The sequence below is a fragment of the Lathyrus oleraceus genome, chromosome 3, assembly GCF_024323335.1.
Source record: "Lathyrus oleraceus cultivar Zhongwan6 chromosome 3, CAAS_Psat_ZW6_1.0, whole genome shotgun sequence".
NCBI lineage: Eukaryota > Viridiplantae > Streptophyta > Magnoliopsida > Fabales > Fabaceae > Lathyrus > Lathyrus oleraceus.
This window is the reverse complement of record NC_066581.1, coordinates 274,055,351-274,071,309: the sequence shown is the minus strand read 5'-3', so window position 1 is coordinate 274,071,309 and position 15,959 is coordinate 274,055,351. Positions and strand designations below refer to the sequence as shown.

Here is a 15,959-nt window from a genome sequence, read left to right as displayed (position 1 = left end):
CTATAATCCTTCTCTAGCAGTCAGACAGTTTGGATATGCTTTAAGAACTCCGCCTTTGGAAAAGGATGTGGAAGCATCTCTGTTTTTCCATTCTTCACCTGATTTGACTGTATCCCGTAAGGCAGCTGAGGCCTGGCTCAAGGTGACCAAGAGAGGAGGAGTTGTGATTGGAAAAGGAGATTGTAGGACTTATCCTCTGTATGAAGAGTGGCTTCAAGGAAGAGTTGAAGAGTTGGGTCTGCCGTTTCCTATAGAAGAACCTTTGTATCCACCGACTCCTGCGCAGTCAACAGTAGTGAGCCGTGAGGAGTATGACAAATAGAAGAAAGCCATGGAGGAGCTTCAAATTGAAAACTCGGAGTTAAGTGTGAAGTTGCAAGACTATATGCATCAATTCCATGAGGCAGAATATCAGAAGGGGGAAGCCGTCAGATTGCAAGAGGAAGCAGAAGGAAAATTAGCTGTGGAGGTGGACTTCTTCAGGAAGACAGACAAGGCCTTGGGATCATCCAGTTCTGAGTTGAGGCGAGTCAAGCAACAATTAATGGATGCTCATGGTAAATTGGCAGGTTGGCAAGAGCAATGGGATGCATTTTCAACTTCTCGGAAGGCAAAGGAGGAGGAGATGGTGACCGAACTGACTGGTCAGATGGAGAAATTGAAGACTTTGCTGAAGGAGAAGAACAATGAACTTCTGTGCGCCCGTTCTACCAATGGTTACATAACCGATCAGCTCAATGAGGTTCGAGGACAAATTGAAGAACTTAAGGTGTTGGCAGGTTTGAAGAAATCCAGACTCGAAGAGGTATTCGGAGAAGATGATGGGAATTACTACAGAGAGCACATCAACGAGTTGGATGGAGTTATTCACCAAAGGAATCTGCTTATCCGGCGTTTGATAGAATTCCCAGATCATCCTGACACGATAGCATTGCTGGCTGAAGTGAGGAGCAGTCCTCATGGTTTGTACACGGGAGGCTGAGTCCTGATTATTGCTCCTCTTTTTTTTACTTATTGCTTTGTTGTTGTGTAGTGATGATCCACAGGCTTGTTGTGGAGGTCCTCTTTTGATGTACTATTGGCTAAGACCATTCTCTTTGAATTTATCTGTATGAAGACCTTCTCTCTATTGCATCTTGATCTCCGAAGTTTATCTATGGCTCGATTTTCTCGTGAGACTGGAATCAAGGGGCAGGGTAGCTAATTCAGGAATTCACCGGTACGGTACCCGCAGAAATCAGCAAAGAGCAATGGAGAATCTACAAGCAGAGCTCGCAGAGATGAGGGCGAACATGGCCCGGTTCATGACACTGATGCAAGAGATTCTGACAGTTGTCATCCCCGGTGGGATCTATCACAATTGGGTCACTGTGGGTTTTCCTACAGTTGTTCATAAGTCAGAGTAATAATCACTTTGTTTTAAAAACCCTTCTCCCATGCCAAAAGGAGAAGTGATGACATTGTTGGCAACATTTTGTGCAATGATATTTTCATTCAAATAAATTCATGCTAAACGTTTGTTTTTCATTTGTTTTCCCTTTTCGCTTTTTGCATGAAATTGGTGATCACAAAAAACCCTAAAAAAACAAGAATAAAAGCAATCTTTTCATCTGCATAACGATTGTCTTGTTTGATTTTCAAAAAGCTTTTCATATCAAAATCATTATGCAGGTTGTTTCTTAAACCCATTGAACATAGTGATCCGACGTCATCTCCCAATTTTGAATTCCCTGTATTCGAAGCGGACGAAGATGATGTTGAAGGGATTCCTGACGGTATTTCCCGACCTCTTGAGCAAGAAAAGAAAATCACTCAGCTGCATCTCGAGAATCAGCATAACAGCCAACTGGGGCATAACAAAAAAAACAAACAATAAAACAAAAAAAAGGAAAAAAAAAGAAAGAGGAGGGTGCAAAATCAAAAGAAATCAAAAGAAATCCAAATCAAAAGAAAGAAAAGGAAAGAAAGAAACAAAAGAAAATAGCACCCTTAAAGTCCCAAGTTGGCTGATGCTGAATTCGATCGAAAAGAAGAGATCAACTGCCATGTGTCATGGTCAGTTATATCAGCAGAGAATGAAGAAAGCATTCGATAAGAAGGTCAAGCCTCGTGTGTTCCGAGAAGGTGACCTTGTGCTCAAGAAAGTCTTGTCTTTCGTGCCCGATTCCAGGGGCAAGTGGACTCCAAGCTATGAAGGTCCATGTGTCGTCAAGAGAGCCTTTTCAGGCAATGAATTGACACTTACAACAATGGATGGAAGTTCACTCGTCCTGTGAATCCCGATGCAGTCAAGAAATACTTCGCCTAAAAGAAAAAAAAGAAAGCAAAACAGCTCGCTAAGTCGTACACCCCAAAGGGCGACTTAGGCAAAAAAGGAGCGTCTCGATGGATCGAAAACCCGAAAGGGCGATCCAGGCAAAAATTAGAGACATCGAAAAAAAAAGAGAGAATTTGCATCCCGCTAGATTGATCACCTCACACTGGGGCAATCTAGGCAAAAATTAGGGATTTGGCAAGTAACTGCATCTTGACAAGACTGTGCTCTATATCTATCATCCGTCAGGGATTCTCGATTCGTCGTCGACTGAAGCTCCGAGTACATCGAAAATTCAGAATGGTAGAGGAAAGGTCATTATGTTCAATGTAGCCCTCTCCAATATATATCACCGATTTCAAACTTGTACAGATCTATGGAGTCTTGCCCTTTGCAGACTACCATTCCATCACATCAATTTGAGCTTTTATCCAATTATTTGCACTCCCATTTGTTTCAACTCAACAAATGTTTTGCATGTTTTAATTGATAAAGTATCATTGTTTTTTCAAAATAAACAAATTTTTCACAAAAAATTGTTCTTAAACAAAGTGAACATTCACAATGATGGAAGGATACTTAGAAGATCTGCAGTGCTCTCCCGAGGGTGGTATGATTACCAACAGGTAAGACAATTGTTCGTATCTCGAGCATAACTGTATCTTTTTCCTGTCGAACCTCTTTTGGTTTCTCCGCAGCAAGGTTGCTCAGTGCAGTGTGGGTTGAAGTTGTTTATCTTCATGTTCCCGGTAGTACAACATTTTTCCTCCAAGTCCCTCTTAGCCCTATTGTGGGGCATCTCCAGTAGAGGTTTGTTTGAGCCCTACCGTGGGGCATTCCCAGCAAGGTTGCTGTTGAAATACTATTGTGGGGCATCTCCAGTATAGGGTTGTTTGAGCCCTATTGTGGGGCATCCCTAGCAAGTTTGCTGTTTCGGACATTATTGTGGGGCAGTTCCCCTAGCAGAGTGTTTACTGAAGACTTCAACTTTCGCCTCTCCAGCAGAGCAATCTTCCTCTCCCCCTGGCGTGGGTGCTTTTCTGCAAAGATTCGGTATTTCGTGGATTGACACCCAGCACTCCATCATGTCCTCAGGTAGATCCCCGAGCGGAGTTGTTGGCATGATGAACGTTCTCTATGCCTATCTATCCTCATCAGAGATCGAGTTGCTTCCTGGTATATCTGATTTTCGCCACGAGTTGTTCTGGCGCGTTGATCGCTCGACTGTGTGAGTCGAGAATGGGATACAAACTGCAAGTGCACAGTTCTATCGCGTAGTTTTAAAAGATATCGATCCCACAGGGACTTATGAATCGATGTACCGTTATCTAAGGTTACTACGTAAATCTAAGGTGAAAAATGTTTGATTGTTTGGGGAAAATCTAAAGGCTAAACTAAGATCTAGCTTAAATATTAATAAAACGGATATCGGTATGTAGTTCGTCAAAACTAGGGAATCAAGTCTTTGTCGGTTTCTTGGTTTTTTAAAATAAATCGTTTCAGTTAACTTTATTGGTTAAAGGTTTTATCTCAAACTCTCGCTCTGTTGAATAAACCATGATTTTATATTAATGTAGCTGTCACTTATAATTAAGTCAAAAACCATATTTTGAAAACAATAAAGTTGCAGAAACTCTTTTTAAGAAAACACTGACCGTTTTAAACACCCTTATCTCAAACTCTCGCTCTGTTGACTTAGGTTATATAATTAAATCCAAATGCTTAACTCTCGTCCTCACATTCAATCTTTAAAAATACTTTTTGGAAAAGGTCAGAATTTAATTAACTCTAAAACTTGCTCTCGCCCTGATCTAGAATTAATGCCTAACTTACACTGTCCAGTTAAAACCTCAAACTCTCGCTCTATTGATTTTAACTTCTTTATGTCCTTTACTTTTTGTAAAAAATCTTGTTATTAAACCTGTAAGTTGAGACCGTAAAAAGATTGATTTTAATTTTAAGTTTAAATAGACCGACTCAGTCTTGATCCCTTATTCTGCTTACTTTACATACCGATACCTAGGCGAATTAGCCAGACATGCTAAATAAACAAGCATACATATCATGCATAAACAGACTCATTCCAGACAGATAATATAAATAAATAATAAAACAAAACATTAAATAATGATTAAAGAACCTGAATGCGTAATACAATAGTCTTGAACACTCCACCACAAGCCGGTAGGATTTGTTCTTGGATTCTTCAATTAAACAATAAATTAAGCCAAGGAAATAAAACTAGAATCTAACGTAAGGTTAGATCCGATAAAAAGTTGCACAATAGTTTCCGGTGTAGAAACTATTATGCGAAAAATATCTAAATGCTAAAAAGGGAAAGGTAAATTGCAAGGGAAAAAAAAGAATGTAGAACTTGCAAAAGAAATAAATAAAATAAACAATGTTAAGTTGCTGGAAAAGAAAAATTAAGCAAAAGCGTGAAAAGAAAATTGGCAAAGCTTCGGCAATATGAGCGTGGAAAAACCGAGGAACCCTTTTAGGTTTTAGAGATAGCTATTTATATTGGTGCTGGTAACTGCTTTCCGTTTCTCAAGTTCTTCCACGTGGCTAAATGCACGGCGTGGATATAGGACACAAACTCCTCAACGTCTCTTCTTCAAGTCTTCTGAGGGCGTTACTTGCGCCAAAAAAGTAGTGGAACGGTGTGACGCTCGTCACACCATGTGTGACGTCCGTCACAAGGCTGCTTTGCGTGACGCTCGTCACGCACCCTGTGACGTCCGTCACAGGCACAACATTGGTGACTTGTGCGCTTTGGGCTGGGCTTTGGCATTTGGTTCCTTTTCTCTCCTTTTTGCACCTCCTTTTCTTCCATTTTCACTTGTTCTTCAAAATAGACTACCTGAGACAAATAGGAAGAAAATACCACGTAATATCTCATAAAATGCAGTAAACCGAAATAAATAGTCATAGAATTTAATGGAATTAAGTCCTAAAATATGATATAATTTCGTGTTATCAAACTCCCCCATACTTAGATCTTTGCTTGTCCTCAAGCAAAATTCAGTATAGAAATCGTTTTCAAAAGTTTAGCCAGGCGAAGTTTCAAAACACACATCAATTCGTAATAGGTTGCAAATGGATTTTGTTTAGAAGCAATTTGAGTTTAATCTTGACATCAACAACTACCGTTACAACTTAGATAACCCTACCTTATGCAAATCAGTTCAAGTAATGCCATTATAGCTATCCTAGTTCCTTTACTTTTATTTCACCCGCTTTCATTCTAGCGAAATCACATTAAGCCCTTTGTCTTTTCGCGCACATAGTGGAGTAACCGGTTAGTGATTATGATCCGCTTTTAGCTAGAAGTTCTGGTACATAAGTCGGGTAACTTCGTTATTCAGTCCATTGCAAATCGTGGGGGATCGAACCGTAGTCCGCCCTACCGAGTTCAGTACCAGATACCTACTGAACCAACTCATAATGGATTTTTCATATTGTGTTTTTGCATGATCTGCAACCTTTAGATTAAATGATCTGGTAAGGATCACCTAATTTAATCAGTGCATTTCCTGATATATTCATATATTTTATGTTACTTTGGGGATCATTCACTTATATTCATCGGCTCTCCACGTAGTTTGCTATTAAGATGGTGCTGACTTCTCGTATAAACTACTCGGGGTTACTCTAAAGCTAAAAGTTCGAGGAATCGGTATAATAGGTGCTTATCCTGATCTAACATGTTGAGGTTCTCAGAGCGTTGTTATGGTAATGATTTTTTGTCTTGATTTCACTCAAGTTTTATAAAGTAAGCAACCTTTATACTTATTGGGTGTGTTAAAATTTGTTTTGTTATGGCTCAAGAAAATTGAGGGGAATAGATAATAGAAATATTTCACACTAGGGACTTAACTTAAAATTATAATAATTTTTTTTTTTTTTTTAAATAATAAAACAGGGAAATAACAATGAAAGGGAAAATAACATACTTGAAAAATGGAAATAGGAAGAACAAGTTTTCCCCCCCATACTTAAATTAAACATTGTCCTCAATGTTTTAAGGAAATGAAATACAATATGGAAAGGAAAAGGAAACTACAGCTAAGGTTGTCTTCCGCCTCTGGTTCTTGGACCTGGTGATCTCGGACGTAAGTCTAAGTTGTCGAACCTGCTGAACATCTCAGTAAACCGCTGGTCGGTTATGGCATTCCTAGCATCCTGTTGCTGTTGCATTTGACGCATCATCTGCAGCATCTTGACATTCTGTGCCTGCATACCATCGATAGCATCCATAATGTCGTCGTTGGTTGCAGGCCTTCTTCGTCGACGACGTTGGGAGGATGGGCCAGTTGTATTGCCGGAAGGGTTGAGCGGGACTGACTGTTGTGTAGGCGGATGATCACCTTGTTCCATTGCTTCAAACTCATCTGTTTGTGGGTTTGTTTGTAAAGGCTCGGTGGTTTCAGGAGCGTTTAGATCGTAGAGGTGGCGGTCGGGGTTTGTGACATCAGTGAGGGCAGTATTTGGTAGAACAACGCTTGGGACTGCCTGGTTGTTCACCATAAGATAATATCCTTCGCCTACTCTGTTCTTAATCAAGCGGCTGGATCGACAGTAGCTGGTATCCATAGATAGGGGAGGTAGGGATTCTAAAGTTTGGAGTTTATCCCCTAGGTTTAGGCCAAGTGCGATGGTGGTGATTAAGCCACCAATTATGAAAGGTTGCCTGCCTCTAGCACATAAGGTGCGGATATGATGAAAGAGAAAGGAGGCGGCGTTTACCTGAGTATCTGGTTCGAAGACGCACTGGAGGAAAAATAGTTCCTTTGAGTTGACCTTGCTGTTGTTTGGCCTTCCAAAAACTGTGTTTTGCAAGATGCGGATAAAGTACCGGATAGTGGGGTTATGTATATGGGAGAGAAGGAGTTCTTCCCAGTTGTAGGTATCTATACCGGAAAAAAGGCCAAAAACGCCAACTGTGTTCCAGTTTGAGGTTGGAGGGATTCTGGCATGCAGCAGACCTTCTGTGGGAAATTGTAGCATGGTACTCAATTGGTTTTGGGTTAAGGAGTACTCGGTGTTGAACATCCGGAAGGTTGCGGTACCGGTTAAAAATTCGTCTTCACCGGCGGGAGTGGTGTAGTCGTATGAACTTAAGAATTCTAAGGTTAGGGATGGGTAGGTGGGTTGATTATGACTACAAAGGAAGGTTAGGTTGGCCTGACGGAGCATCCATTCGATACCTTGGAGTAAGCCTAATTGTTGTAAACAAGGTAAATCGGGGTACCTGGTGGAAACGACGCCTCGCTGTTGGAAACGCTCGAATTGCTCCCTCTGATAATTGTCATCTACGGATCGGAAGATGATATTTCCGAAATTCTGATTTCCCGCCATTGTGATGAATTTTGAAGGGATGATTTGGAAAGAAAAAGAAATGTATTTGATAGGAGAGAATTGTTTTGTGGTGAATGAAGGAAGGTTTGGTGGGTATTTATAGGAGAAGAATTTGGAAGGTGGAAAGAAAAAAGTGGTTGAAAAGTAATTAAGTGTGGTTAAATGAAAAATGAATGGGGAAGGTAAAAAGTTAAAGGTGTAACGTTCGTCTCCAACGGCTCCTTAACGTTCACTAGTCTGAGGAGTGTTACGCTCGTCACAGGGGTGTGACGCTCGTAACAGGCTCTAAGCGTGCCGTCCGTTATGGATAGTGTGACGCTCATCACGCATTCCTTTTTGGAAAGGCTTAGTGGCGCTTCACAGAATTACTTTGGTAGCGTATTTTAATGTTTTGTATTGCTTACGATCAGTTTAGTCTGCAATTTAATTTATTGTGCACGCTTAATCTGCTTTGTATAGTAATAATTCATAGGAAGCAACAGTAGAGCATAATAGCTTTTGCATAATAAAATTAACTAAACAGCTTCAATAAAAATGATCATAATGTAATACAGGAAAGGAAAACAATGAAATGAAAGAAAAAATAAATGTGAACATGAATTCAAATAACATTAATAAATAATCTAACTTAAAACTAAATAACTTAGAAAACTAACTAAACTCTATCCCTCTGCACGATCTCTGGCCGGAGGAGCAAAAGAGTTAACATGATGTAGCAACTCGTGAAACTGATTCGTCATACTGCTCATGTATCCTAGAACTTCGTCTCTCATGTTAGTAAATTCTCCTCTGAGGGCGTCTTGTTCTGACATCAAAGCTTCAATGGTGGTGTTATAATCAGTTCCGGGCATATGATGTCGGAGGTCAGGTATGGCTGATTCTTCGGTCGGAACAGGCTGAGGAGGAGGGTCAATATCATAATAGCCGGATGGTGTCTGAGGGTCAGATTCAGCATGGGAGATCTGGTCAACATAATTCTCATAGTCATTACAAATCTCATAATCCTGGATGGATTCAGTGGATCCAGCAGGAGTTGGGGTTTCATTCAGGTTATAGAGCCAGTTCCTTTGGTTATGAACACTAGTCCTAGGATCGGGCATGGTGAATAGGCAGAGAACCTGGTTATCAATAATAAGCTCAAACTCATCAGACCCTAGGTTTGCTATAAACATAGTGTTGAAGAGGAAAGGTATACTCATAGTAGTAATGCCACAAAAAGGGCTAAGGTCAAGCATAGGCTGACGTAATCCAATGGCATTACCTATCATGGTTATCAAACCGCCTATTCTAATGGGTGCTCGCTCATCCTGGATAAGGTGGTCCAAATTAGCTAACATAAAAGTGGCACCGTTTACTGGACGGTTCTGGGAAGCACAAAATATGATGAAAAGTTCATCACGTGAAACTGAAGTACTGTTTGGCTTCTCCCCAAATAAAGTGTGGGTCAGGATCTTATGGAAATAGCGAAAAGCCGGGTTATGTATGTTTCCAGAGAGAAACTCATGTTCTTCGGGCTCATCATTTCCAGTCAGCTTACCCCAAAAGTGTTCAAGCTCTCTATATTCAAAAAGTTCTTCCTGGCTAACAGTGAATGTATCAAAGGAAGTAGGAAAACCCAAAAGGTTGGTGAAGTCTCTAATATTAAATTGGTACTCCATGTTGAACATTCTGAACTGGATAAAACCTCTGCTAATTCCTTTTCCATGGCTGTGTAGATAGATTAATGAGCTAAGGAATTCTAGTGTGAGTCTCCGGTAGGTGGTGAAATGTCTCAGGATAGGGGATGTCTCCCATCCTATCTGATTCAGCAAAAACAGGACACTCTGTCTCAGTCCAAGGGCAGTCATAGCCCAATCATCAGCATATAAACTAGGTAGCATCTCTCTAGCGGCTAGTTCTTCAAACTTTTGTTTCTGAGCCATTCCTCTGAACTTGATACCCATACGATCGATATGTCTCATCTGGTTAGTGTTAGCTAGAGAAAAGAAAACATGAGTTTAAGTCAGGATTTGGCCAAATGTCGAAAGAAGGAAAAATTAATATTATTATTTATTTTTTTCTTTTTGAATAAATCAAGAATGAATACTAAACAGAAATTAAAAGAATAATTAAGAAAGAAATAGGGGAATGATAATAATAGAATAATAAAATAACAAATTAATTTGTGGGTTGTCTCCCACTAAGCGCTTTGTTTAAATGTCGCAAGCTCGACAAAGAAACTGTTAAATATAATCTATGAGTCCTGGGGGCGTTTCGTCTAAGTGTAGGATTTGCGAATCCTCGTTGGTTTCCGCATAGTGATAGTGTTTCAGACGTTGCCCGTTTACGGTGAACGGTTCTGTAGATTTTCCTTTTATTTCTACCGCTCCACTGGGAAAGACTTTAGTGATATGAAAAGGCCCTGACCATCTGGATCGTAGTTTTCCCGGGAATAACTTTAGTCTAGAGTTAAATAAAAGTACTGCGTCGCCTTGCTTGAAGATTTTCCTTGATATACGCTTGTCATGCCATTGTTTTGTTCTTTCTTTATAGATTCTGGCATTTTCATAGGCGTCTCTTCTGAGTTCCTCTAATTCGTTTATGTCAAGGATTCTCTTTTCACCGGCGGCTTTATAATTCAAATTTAGATTTCTAATAGCCCAATAGGCTTTATGTTCTAACTCTACCGGGAGGTGACAGGATTTTCCATAAATGAGCTTAAATGGGGTCGTCCCTATGGGGGTTTTATAAGCAGTTCGGTATGCCCACAAAGCTTCTGGTAATTTCAATGACCAATCTTTCCTTGAAGTGGCGACCGTTTTTTCTAGTATTTGCTTGATTTCTCTGTTAGACACTTCCACTTGTCCACTGGTTTGAGGGTGGTAAGGTGTCGCTATCCTATGTCTCACTCCATATTTAAGTAGTAGTTTTTCGAGTACCTTGGATATAAAGTGCGATCCACCATCACTGACTACTATTCTTGGGATGCCAAATCTCGGAAATATTATATTCTTAAAGAGTCTAGTTACTACTCGGGTGTCGTTTGTTGGGGAAGCTACAGCTTCGATCCACTTTGATACGTAGTCGACTGCCACGAGTATATATTTGTTACCGAAAGAGGATGGGAAAGGTCCCATGAAGTCTATCCCCCACACGTCAAAAATCTCTACTTCCAAAATACCTTTTTGCGGCATTTCGTCACGTCTAGATATGTTTCCCGTGCGTTGACATCTGTCACACTCCTTAATAGTCGCATGTACGTCCTTCCATATAGTTGGCCAATAAAAGCCAGCTTGTAGGATTTTAGAGCAAGTCTTGGATGTACTTGTGTGTCCACCATAAGGAGCGGAGTGACAGTGTTGGATTATATTTTCTACCTCTTCTTCGGGTATACATCGACGGAAAATACCATCGGGGCCTCTTTTGAAAAGTAAGGGATCATCCCAGTAATAGTGTTTTATGTCGTGGAAGAATCGTTTCTTCTGCTGGTAAGATAAAGTAGGTGGAACTATTCCGGCAGCTAAATAATTGACGAGATCAGCGTACCATGGTGTGGTAGATATAGCTAAGGTGGTTTCTACTTGTATGTCGGAGTTGTTCTCTTCCAAAGTAGCTACAAGTTTGTCATACGAGAAATCATCATTAATTGATGTTCTTTCCGGTTCAAGGTTCTCAAGTCTAGAGAGGTGGTCTGCTACTACGTTTTCAGTTCCTTTCTTGTCCTTGATTTCTAAGTCGAATTCTTGTAGCAACAAGATCCATCTTAGGAGTCTAGGTTTAGCATCCTTTTTTGTTAAAAGGTACCTGATAGCAGCGTGATCGGTGTAAACTATTATTTTGGCTCCTACCAAGTAAGAACGAAATTTATCTAGCGAAAATACCACTGCTAGGAGTTCTTTCTCGGTAGTGGCGTAATTCATTTGCGCTTCATCCAGGGTTCTGCTTGCGTAATATATAACGTGAAGCTTTTTATCCTTTCTTTGTCCTAAAACAGCACCTATAGCATAATCACTGGCATCGCACATTATTTCGAATGGTTCATTCCAGTCTGGTGTCTGCATAATGGGTGCGGAGATCAATGCTTGTTTAAGAGTTTGAAATGCTTTTAAACAGTTATCGTCGAATATGAATTCAGCATCTTTCATCAATAGTCCGGTTAGAGGTTTAGTTATCTTAGAGAAGTCTTTGATGAATCGTCGGTAAAAACCGGCGTGTCCTAAAAAGCTTCGTACTTCTCTCACGGTTCTTGGGGGTTGAAGATTTTCGATTACCTCTATTTTGGCTTTGTCTACTTCAATTCCTCTGTTCGAGATGATGTGTCCTAAAACAATTCCTTCTTGTACCATAAAGTGGCACTTTTCCCAGTTAAGTACTAAGTTTACTTTCACACATCGCTCAAGAACTCTTTCTAGGTTTTCAAGGCATTCTTCGAAACTTTGTCCATATACGGAAAAGTCATCCATAAATACTTCCATGATGTTTTCGAGAAAGTCGGCGAAAATTGCCATCATGCATCTTTGAAAGGTCGCAGGGGCATTACACAGACCAAACGGCATTCGTCTATAAGCGAAGGTACCAAAAGGGCATGTGAACGTTGTCTTTTCTTGGTCATCATGGTGAATTGGTATTTGAAAGAAGCCTGAATAACCGTCTAAATAACAGAAATGTGAATGTTTTGCTAATCGTTCTAACATTTGGTCAATGAATGGTAAAGGGAAATGATCTTTTCGGGTTGCTTTGTTTAGTTTCCTATAATCAATGCACATTCTCCATCCCGATTCGATTCGTTTAGTTATAGTTTCTCCTTTTTCGTTTTCAATAACGGTTATGCCTCCTTTCTTTGGTACAACGTGTACGGGGCTAACCCATTTGCTATCAGATATAGGATATATAATACCTGCTTCCAATAACTTGATTATTTCTTTCTTTACTACCTCACTTAGGACCGGATTTAGTCTTCTCTGGTGTTCCCTAGAGGTTTTACAGTCTTCTTCTAACATGATGCGGTGCATACAAATAGAAGGGCTTATTCCTTTAAGATCGGTGATGTGGTAACCTAGTGCGGTTGGATACTTTCTTAAGATATGTAGGAGTTTTTCTGTTTCGAGTCTTCCTAGGTCTGCATTAACTATCACAGGTCGTTCAAGTTCTAAGTCTAGGAATTCATATCTCAGATTTTTGGGAAGAGTTTTCAAATCAAGGGTTGGTTTGTTAAGACATTGCGTAGGGTCTGGTGTTATTGCTAAACATTGTTTAGATTTGTCTTCTAAAAGATAGTCTGATGATTTGTCTTCTCCTAACTCTGCTTCTTTTATGCATTCATCGATGATATCCATGAAGTAACATGTATCTTCTATTGCAGGTGCTTTCAAGAATTGGGAAAGAATGAATTCAATTTTCTCTTCACCTACTTCGAAGGTGAGTCGTCCTCGTTTTACGTCTATGATTGCACCGGCAGTTGCTAAGAACGGTCTTCCTAGTATAATAGGTGTAGTATCATCTTCTCTAATGTCCATAATTGTGAAGTCAGTGGGAATGTAAAACTGACCTATTCGTATGGGAACGTTTTCAAGGATTCCTACAGGATATTTGATGGAACGATCTGCTAGTTGAACGGACATTTTGGTTGGTCTTAATTCTCCCATTTCCAGTTTCTTACATATGGATAAAGGCATAACGCTAATTCCGGCTCCTAAATCGCATAAAGCTTTGTCGATGACAAATTTTCCTATGTGACAGGGTATAGAGAAACTACCCAGATCCTTGAGTTTAGGAGGCATGTTTTGGATTATAGCGCTACATTCGGCAGGGAGTGTAACGGTTTCGCTATCCTCAAGTTTCCTCTTATTAGAAAGAATTTCTTTTAAGAATTTAGCATATGAGGGCATCTGCGTAATAGCTTCGGTGAATGGAATTGTAACGTTTAATTGTTTAAGGAGATCAACAAATTTTCTAAATTGGCCCGCATCTTTGGTTTTAACAAGCCTTTGAGGGTAAGGTATAGGTGGTTTGTAAGGTGGTGGAGGTACATAAGGTTCCTTCTTTTCTAGGGTTTCCTTATTACTCTCTTCCTTTTCCTTAGGTTCACTTTCCTCAGTTGATTTCTTAGGGTTTTGGTTTTCTATCCTTGGATCAGACGGTCCTTCCACTTCCGTTCCACTTCTTAATATAATTGCATGAGCTTGGCTTCTCGGATTAGGTTGGGGCTGTCCAGGGAATGTACCAGTTGGTGCAGCAGTAGGTGCTTGTTGTTGAGCTACTTGAGATATTTGTGTTTCCAGCATTTTGTTATGGGTAGCCAAGGCATCTACTTTGCTTGCTAGTTGTTTAAGTTGTTCGCCAGTGTGTATGTTCTGGTTTAAGAAATCTTTATTGGTTTGTTGTTGGGAAGCTATAAAGTTTTCCATCATGATTTCCAAGTTGGATTTTCTAGGGGTATTATTGTTAGGCATGGATGGATTCGGTTTCTGATATCCCGGTGGTATAGATGGGGCTTGATTTGGAGACTGTCCAGGTGCGTATAAAGCATTAATACTCTTATATGAAAAGTTTGGATGGTTCTTCCAATTTGAGTTATAGGTATTCGAATAGGGGCTTCCTTGAGCATAGTTCACTTGCTCTGCTTGGATTCCAGTCAAGAGTTGGCAGTCCGTAGGAGTGTGGCCTTGGATTCCACAGACCTCGCAATTCTGAGTTATAGCAACCACGGCGGCTGGAGGTGATACGTTTAAACTTTCAATTTTCTGGACCAAAGCATCCACTTTTGCATTGACGTGATCAAGGTTACTTATCTCGTACATGCCAGTTTTCGGTTGAGGTTTTTCCACCGTTGTTCGTTCGGTTCCCCACTGATAGTGGTTTTGGGCCATGCTCTCGATAAGCTGGTAAGCATCAGCATAAGGTTTGTTCATTAGTGCACCACCTGCAGCGGCGTCTATTGTTAACCTTGTGTTGTATAAGAGACCATTATAAAATGTGTGAATTACTAACCAGTCTTCCAAACCATGGTGTGGGCAAAGTCTCATCATGTCTTTGTATCTTTCCCATGCTTCGAAAAGAGACTCGTTGTCTTTCTGTTTAAATCCGTTTATCTGGGCTCTTAACATAGCTGTTTTGCTTGGCGGAAAATATCGGGCAAGAAAAACTTTCTTCAACTCGTTCCAGGTGGTGACTGAGTTGGAAGGAAGAGATTGAAGCCATCTTCTAGCGCTATCTCTTAATGAGAAAGGAAAAAGACGAAGTCGAATTGCCTCTGAAGTGACACCATTAGCTTTAACAGTATCGGCGTATTGGACAAATACGGATAAATGAAGGTTTGGATCTTCGGTAAGATTTCCAGAGAATTGGTTCTGTTGCACAGCCTGCAACAGCGAAGGTTTGAGTTCGAAGTTGTTTGCTTCGATTGCGGGCGGAGCAATACTTGAATGCGGTTCATCTTGCGATGGAGCGGCGTAATCTCTAAGAGCACGAGCTGGTTCTGCCATCTCGGGTATCGAAGGAAAAAGGTTTTTGATATCAGGAAATTCTATAGGAGGGAGATTGTTTTCAGCACGATATTCCCGAATTCGTCGTAAGACTCGGAGATATAGTTCGATATCGTTGATTCGTAGATAGAGCGGTTCGCCTTGTGAGCGAGTGCGTGGCATACAAATCAACGAAAGAAAGAATAGAAGAAAAAGAAACCTTAGTCTCTACAGCGTAACGGAAGAGTTACGATATCGATTAAATAAAAGTCCCCGGCAACGGCGCCAAAAAATTGATCGCTCGACTGTGTGAGTCGAGAATGGGATACAAACTGCAAGTGCACAGTTCTATCGCGTAGTTTCAAAAGATATCGATCCCACAGGGACTTATGAATCGATGTACCGTTATCTAAGGTTACTACGTAAATCTAAGGTGAAAAATGTTTGATTGTTTGGGGAAAAACTAAAGGCTAAACTAAGATCTAGCTTAAATATTAATAAAACGGATATCGGTATGTAGTTCGTCAAAACTAGGGAATCAAGTCTTTGTCGGTTTCTTGGTTTTTTAAAATAAATCGTTTCAGTTAACTTTATTGGTTAAAGGTTTTATCTCAAACTCTCGCTCTGTTGAATAAACCATGATTTTATATTAATGTAGTTGTCACTTATAATTAAGTCAAAAACCATATTTTGAAAACAATAAAGTTGCAGAAACTCTTTTTAAGAAAACACTGACCGTTTTAAACACCCTTATCTCAAACTCTCGCTCTGTTGACTTAGGTTATATAATTAAATCCAAATGCTTAACTCTCGTCCTCACATTCAATCTTTAAAAATACTTT

At 40.1% G+C, this 15,959-nt stretch overlaps 1 pseudogene; it reads left to right on the top strand.

Moving 5' to 3' along the window:
• The first annotated feature begins 14,653 nt into the window (after window positions 1-14,653).
• Window positions 14,654-14,753, top strand: LOC127133808 (uncharacterized; annotated as a pseudogene).
• The last annotated feature ends 1,206 nt before the right edge of the window (window positions 14,754-15,959 follow it).